Genomic DNA, 7164 nt, shown 5'->3' with positions numbered 1-7164 from the left:
AGAAGGGGGGGGGGGGGGGGGTGTTGCAAAGGGGAGAAAGGAGCCAGAGAGGGCAGCAGGGCCCAGAAGGAGAAGAGGGACTTTAAGTGAAGAGCTTCTATTTTAAGTGTTGAGTTGAATGGAAGTCATAAGATAGAATAAAACAAAGTTTTTCATTCTTATTGTCATTTTCTACTGATAGTGAGAAGAGAATAAGCCCTGAAGGAATGTATCAAGGCCATCCCCTTACTATATACAAGCGTCTGGGGACCAAGCCCTCTCCCAGAACATGCAAGACCTGAGCCAAATTATTTTGTGAGCCTTCCTTCCTCCACCTTCTCCTCCAGGTACACTCAGGCCACTCTGTAAGCATCAAGGATGGCCTCAAAGGGGTAAGCATTTATTGTTACATGTATCTATGGGGATTGTTCCTTTCCCAACTCCAAACACGTGATTTGAACAGAGGCTGCCATGTTCTCACAGACCCTGCTTTCAGCCATAGTCCTGAGATGGAAATTTGGCTCTAGCTAAGCCAGTCATAATCCTTCTCTGGGATTTTCAAAATATGGCCAGGGGTGGGGGTTGGGGGTGTTGCTGAGGAGCTCTTTTCTGGTGCCTTCACTTAGTTGTTTTTCTTCTGGGAAGTGAACACTTATACAACTGTGCTTGGTATTAGAGATACGCTGGTAATAAAAGGAAAGGACACAGTCCCTGGCTCCCTAGAGCTTACAATCTGGTGAGAGGGACAGAGGAGAGTCCCTCCTGCTGGACTGTAAAATTACAATGGGGAAAGTTACTACGAGGGAGAGGCTGGTGGTGTTTTGTGAACCTGTGACAGGGGAATTGGCCTGGTGAAGCAGGTCGAGCATGGCTCCCTGGAGGAAGGAACATTGAGGCGTCGGGAATGGCAAGTTAGAAGGCTAAGTGGCAGGAGACAGCATGGTGAGTATACGGAGAGGGAACAGTGGGAAAAGAGGAGAATGGGAAGGGTGAAGTGCAGTCTGGTGCCCAACGAAGATGGAGGTGTAGAAGGAGTGCATTCTATCTGCTAGGCATTGTGTTTGGTTCTAGTTAGAGAGACCTGAAATAGAAGTGGCTTCAATAAGGGAGAAATTTATCATTTCTCCCTGAAAAGCTGTCTATAGGCAGTAAGTATCTTTATCCCAGGCCCCTTTCACCGTTTTCTCTGCCATTTGTAGTGCTAGTTTCCATCTTCAAGATTTCCTCATATTCTCAAGATGACCACTGTAGCACCAGCTATCCTAGCCTCATTCCAGGCAGAAGGAGGAAGAAGGCTTAAGGGCAAAATGGCAAAACTTCCAGCTGAGTCGGCCTTTTGTAAAGGACTTTCCCAAGAAGCTCAACTTCATTACTTCTGCATACATCTCACTGTCCATCCCACGCTGCAAAGGAAGCTGGAAAATATGGTCTTTTCAGCTGGGTACACTGCCACTTTCAACAACATGGAAATTCTTTTACCAAGAAAGAACGGGAAAGTTTTAGATGCCTCTGGGATTGCAGAAAGGTGTGTGGTGGAGAATAAATTAGCGAATCCCCTAAGTAGAGATGGTGGTTGAAGCTGTGGGCATGGATGAGATCCCTGAATAAGGGAGCAAGAGCACCCTGGATAGAACTCTGAGGGGGGTGCCTGGGTGGCTCAGTCGTTAAGCGTCTGCCTTTGGCTCGGGACGTGATCCCAGAGTCCTGGGATCGAGCCCCACATCAGACTCCTCCACTGGGAGCCTGCTTCTTCCTCTCCCACTCCCCCTGCCTGTGTTCCCTCTCTTGCTGGCTGTCTCTCTGTCAAGTAAATAAATAAAATCTTAAAAAAAAAAAAAAAACCACTCTGAGGAACCCCACCACTGGCTGAGCCTGGCAGGGAGACAGAGAAAAAGAGGGTTGGAAGCTGGGAAGTGTGGGGCTGTGGCACCACCCTCATGGGGAGGACCCCTGTCCGTGGAGAGAAAGAAGAAAGCCTCCTTTGCAAAGACTTAGCTGGAGAAGCAGGATTGTAGGATGGGGAAGAGGGATAAGGGAGACATGGATTCCCTGGTTCCCTCATAACTGATGCCATGCCCTTCCTGAGACTGAGTTGTTGAACTTTCTTCCTGTTATCTGAGCCTTCTAATAAATCCCCTCTTTTGTCTAAGTCACTAGGAGTCTGTCCCTTTCTAGTTTACTACTATAGGCAAGTTGAGGCCCGAGGAGTGGGGAAAATAATACCATCCACGGTGTCATGTGAAAAGAGAAAGCAGCAGCTGACTGTAGATGGGCCTCAGGACATTTCAGCACCTTCACTGGGCCCACTTTGGGATGAGTCCGAAATGTGAATGGTCGAGGTCAGACCTTGTATCTTCCTAATGAATGGCTCATAAACGTCTCCTTTTGTTTGGATGAATAATTGTTTATGGGATGAGAATCACCATGGCATGATCTTTGTTTCAGTATTCTTGAAACCACTGGCTCCATCAGGGTTGGGTTCCTTAGTCATTCACTTCCCCTCTCGTCTTTCACTCAATCACTCTCTCAATGACCCCAAGGCAGAAGCACCACATCATACTTCCAGCTACAGTGACAAGTAGACCCAATGGCAACAGAGAAACAAACAAGGATAAAGGGTTGTTGTTAATGCTTGTGTTTCTGATTACAATATATACCTAAGGGCAGGGACAGCCTATGTCCCTATGGGGAAAAAAAGTGTTAATCATCATATAAATGACATTCCTGAGTTTTCTTTTTTTTTTTAAGAATTTATTTATTTATTTATTTGAGAGAGAGATAGAGGAGTACAGGGAGAGGGACAAGCAGACTCTGCGCTGAGCCATCCCACAACCTGAGATCATGACCTGAGCCGAAATCAAGAGCTGGACAGTTAACCAACTGAGCCACCCACGCGCCCCAAGATGGGCATTTTAACTCAAGCCAGTCTCATTAACTAAAATATTACCTATCTTTATCTCCTCTCTTGAGAAGGAATTAGGCAACTGGGATGAAACTGGAAAAGTGAGCATTTGATTCGGGAAGGGTGGTATACAGTAGTTTCCAAACTGAAATCTTTTTATTCTAGGAAGCATTAGTCACAAATAAATGCTGGGTTTCTCATTGGCTCAAGGTTTAACCTAACTGGTAGGTAATTGTCCATGAGAAACTACCTGGTCTTGAAAAGTCACCATACACCATGCTTGGGTGAACTGTTCACACATTTCACCACTTTGAAGTCTTTGCTTGGGAAGTTTATGGCATTGAAGCCTTTTGGCTCCCTCCTTAGAGGGATACAAAGCTGTTGTTTGTTCTAGTTCAGTCACCAAATTAGACAAAACTCAGCTACCTCTGAATAAGCCAACTCACTTCTTGAGTGAACTTGAGAAATTTTCACTATGTCATTAGTATTGGGGGGGGAGGGACCTTCTAATGTGCAATTTTCAAAAGCCTAAGTCATTCCCTAATAAAAAAAATTAAGAGTTTAGTGATCCATACCAACCCTTCTTTGCCAAAAAGACGCCCCAGATATCATGACTAGGTCGTCCCTTACATAGCTGTTCTCCTACGGGGCACCGACTAGGATCCTACCCCAAAATGTTTCCCTTTGTCCCACTCTACCGGTTAGGTACTCAAACCTTGTTGTCTGCCCTCCTATACCCCCCCCCCATTTAAATGAAAACTCTTCCCAGAAGAGCAGTACCTTTACCTTAATCTGATTTACAGAGGGGAGCACGTGAGGGAGGACAGACTTTCTTCGGTTAAGATTTCCACAAAGACTTTGCACTAAATATCACTGCCTCAATCTCTTTTCTCTTGGGACCTCCAAACCACTGCTGTGAAGGAGTTTGGAAAATTATCTCAAAGGCAGGATGGGAGGCAAAATTGTGTCAGTTAAGGACACACATACTGGCTGGCTGACCTTGGGCAAGTTACTTTAAACTTTCAGTGCTTCAGTTCCCACATCTGTAAAATGGGGATAACAATGGCACCCACTTTACGTACCTAAAGTATTAGCTATAACGATGATGAAAGTCTCTCTCCGTTCTCTTCTCTGATCCAATAAGAATGAACTTCTTTTCAGTTCCCTAAACCTCTCTCCTTTCTGTCTCTAGGTCTCTTTCTCTCTTGAGATGAGTCTTCTAGAATGCTTTCTCTTTTATAGGGACAACCCCTCCCCTAACTTTAGCTCCACCCAATACAGCAAGGTTTTACCTTAGATATTACTTTCTCCTGGAAACTGTCCCTGACTAGCCACCCCCCAGTCTGGGGGGAGTGTCCGTGTAAATATTCCTACCACATCCTACAGTTATCTTGTCCAGCACCCATCATACTGGATTGTAAGTGCCAGATTAGACTATACTTCCCAAGGTCGGGCACTGTAACTGTCTTGTCCAATGACTAAGCAGAGTTTTGATAAGTATTTATTGAATGAAGGAATGAACAAATACAGAAGAATGTTAGAAGCTTACTAATACCAACTTATGGAAATTCCTACAGACATTTCAGTGGAGAAGGTAGGAGAATGGAATTACCCAGAGAAGGGATCTTTGCCATCAAATACAGGTTTCGTGCCCAGAAGTTATTTCCTTGCCTTTTAAAAACAGATGGCATTTGATGCCAACAGCTCAAAAACTATTGTTTCATTTAACTCATCTCCATATACGTAGTAGTAATATACTTTCAGGATAACAATATCAAGAAGTTTCTTTTAGGTATTTCTTTTTTTTATTTTAGCAGAGGACAAACAGGAAGAAAAAACAGGAATTGAATCCCCTAGCTTGTAGTCATGTGTTTCTGTTGATCAGAGCCTTGGTTACAGTGAAGATTCGAATGACATTTAGATATGAAGCTAGTGACTTCAGATCTCGGTCTCTGGTGAAGTAGGGTATTTCCATTTGGTAATCACTGCTCTAAAAATGGCAATAGTGTGTCGTCATTATGCTGAACAGAACTCCAGCCCAAAGGAATTTCCCTGGGAGCCCTACTTGAGCTATCTCTCTGGCCCCTGGAAGGGTTTGTCTGGTTTTGGTCCAGTTCTCAGTGTGAGGTCATCACCATCACTATTGCGTTTCAGGATGCTGTCCCAGGCACTGAGAAACTAAAGGGTAAGAGGTGGACATGGTGCCCATCCAGGAAGGAAAGGGGACCCAAAGAAACACAGAGCCAGGGAAGGGAACGAGGCTTTGCCCAGGGAATAGGTGAGTAGAGGGGTCAGATCGAGCCACTCTCCCTTTTGACAAGTTGACAGTGAAGCAAAGGAAGCAGAGGAGGCAGGAGCGTGTTGGGGAAGCAGGGCAGACAGGATGCATGTACAGGGGAAGGAGGCAGTGGGGAGGGCAGGCTAAACTACAGGAGAGAGAGGCCATAGGTAATGGAGTGACGTGCAGTGGGAGACAGGAGTCCGAGATCAAGACTGGGGAGGAAGCTTTGGGTTGAAAGAACTTTTCTTCTTCCAAGCCTCCGCTGCTTGCAGCTGTGGGATAAATGGTAGCAGCTGTGATTACTGTGTTACTCATCTCAGGAAAGCAAGAAGCACAGCCATCTGCAGAAGGGAAATGGGGAGAGAATGGTTTGGGGCCTTGATGGAAGGGAGCCGCCACGGGAATAAGGCAGAGACACAATCAGAAGGGGACCCGAAGGAAGGCCAAGAGGCAATGGAGGACCAGCTGAGGTCAGAGGGTAGGAATTTGGGGCAGTCCATTGGGAACTCTGGGATTTGAACTAGTAGGGTTCAGCAGCCTGGGAGGGGGTGTGGTCATGGCCATCAACACATTGCACTAATATGCACGGTGTGGCAGTAGATGGCTGACGGTTTTGGGTTGGCGGCAGCTGGGGACTTGCATAGCGAAGCCCCGCTCCAGTGCCTGGGGTGCTACTGCAGCCCTGAGGCCATTTGGCGCCCAGTCCCGTGGCCAGAGAAGGGCCTCTTTCTCCCACATCGCTGCCCGAATCAGGTTTTCATCATGTGTTCATTAAAGCCACTGTCCTAACGGCCTTTGCACGTGTGTGGGGGGGGCAGAGGGTGGGTAGGAGTGGAAGTCACTAAAGAAGAGCCAGATCCCTGCCACGCCATAGCTGACGGGGCAGATGAAACTGCAAAACCCCTCTGAGAAGGTACCTTACACTGCTTGCTGCACGTTCATTTGACAACCTGAGCTGTCAGGGACCTGTGGTGAAAGGAATACCCTGCAGCAGGATTCCTCAGCATTGGAACTCCTGAGCTCTGGGGCCAGACCATCCTGCGTCATCCTGCAGCGCGTTCAGCAACATCACCGGCCTCCACCCACTAGAGCCGGTAGCCCCTCCACACCCCAAGCCCTCTATGACAACCAAACGTGTCTCCAGACACTGCCAATGGCGTGGGGCGGGGGTGATTACCTGTGGCTGAGAGCCACCACCCTGGAAGGACAGGACAACCCTTGAAGGAAGCCGCCCCAGTCTCTACGTGTCATCACTTTGAACTCCACTGTGGTGGTCTCTGCCCTCCCAGCTGTTCTCCAAGGCCCTCCTTCCCCACGAGCGCAACCCCCCCTTGTTGCACCCCGTCTGGCCAGGCAGACCGAGAGGATTACAAACAATCTGGAAAGCAAGAGCTCCAGGGAGAGGCATTTCATCAGGAGCAGACCTAGAGGGGCTGACACTTACACAATTTGGGAAGCCCATTTACGAACACTAATGCAAAATTACAAACACAAAATTGCCAGGGTCCGTCTTGGGGCTTGGGGTGTTTCAGGGTGGAGTCCTGAATCTCAGCTTTGCTCGTTTCACTGGGAACCCACTTGTACACATCATGCAAACCCGAGTCTTTCCTCGGTTTTCTTTTCTGGGCTGAACTTTTTCCAGAGTGCTATGTTGGCGGACCCTCACATAGGACACCCACTGCGTTTTTTCTGTTGTAAATAGATACTTAAGACATTATCCCTTCCGCTTTTTCCCCGTGAGTTATTTAAGGTGAAACCATACTGCTTTCTGCAAAAGAGGTACAAATCTGACCAGAGATTGTGTAAAAGAAACCATCTAGATCTTAATTTCCTAGGCTTCATGGAAAATGAAATAGTTCTACTTATTAAAATAGCTTTTCTTCAAATTCTTGTGACTTACTAAAAATGACCATTAACATTTTCAGTTGGTTCCATTTTGGTTTTGGTCAGAGTTTCTTCTGAATTGAGTTTCACTGACACTTTGGTGACATCTATCCTTCAC

The sequence above is a fragment of the Ursus maritimus genome, unplaced genomic scaffold (genome assembly GCF_017311325.1).
Source record: "Ursus maritimus isolate PB19 unplaced genomic scaffold, ASM1731132v1 scaffold_6, whole genome shotgun sequence".
Taxonomy (NCBI): Eukaryota; Metazoa; Chordata; class Mammalia; order Carnivora; family Ursidae; genus Ursus; species Ursus maritimus.
This window is presented reverse-complemented; position numbering follows the sequence as displayed.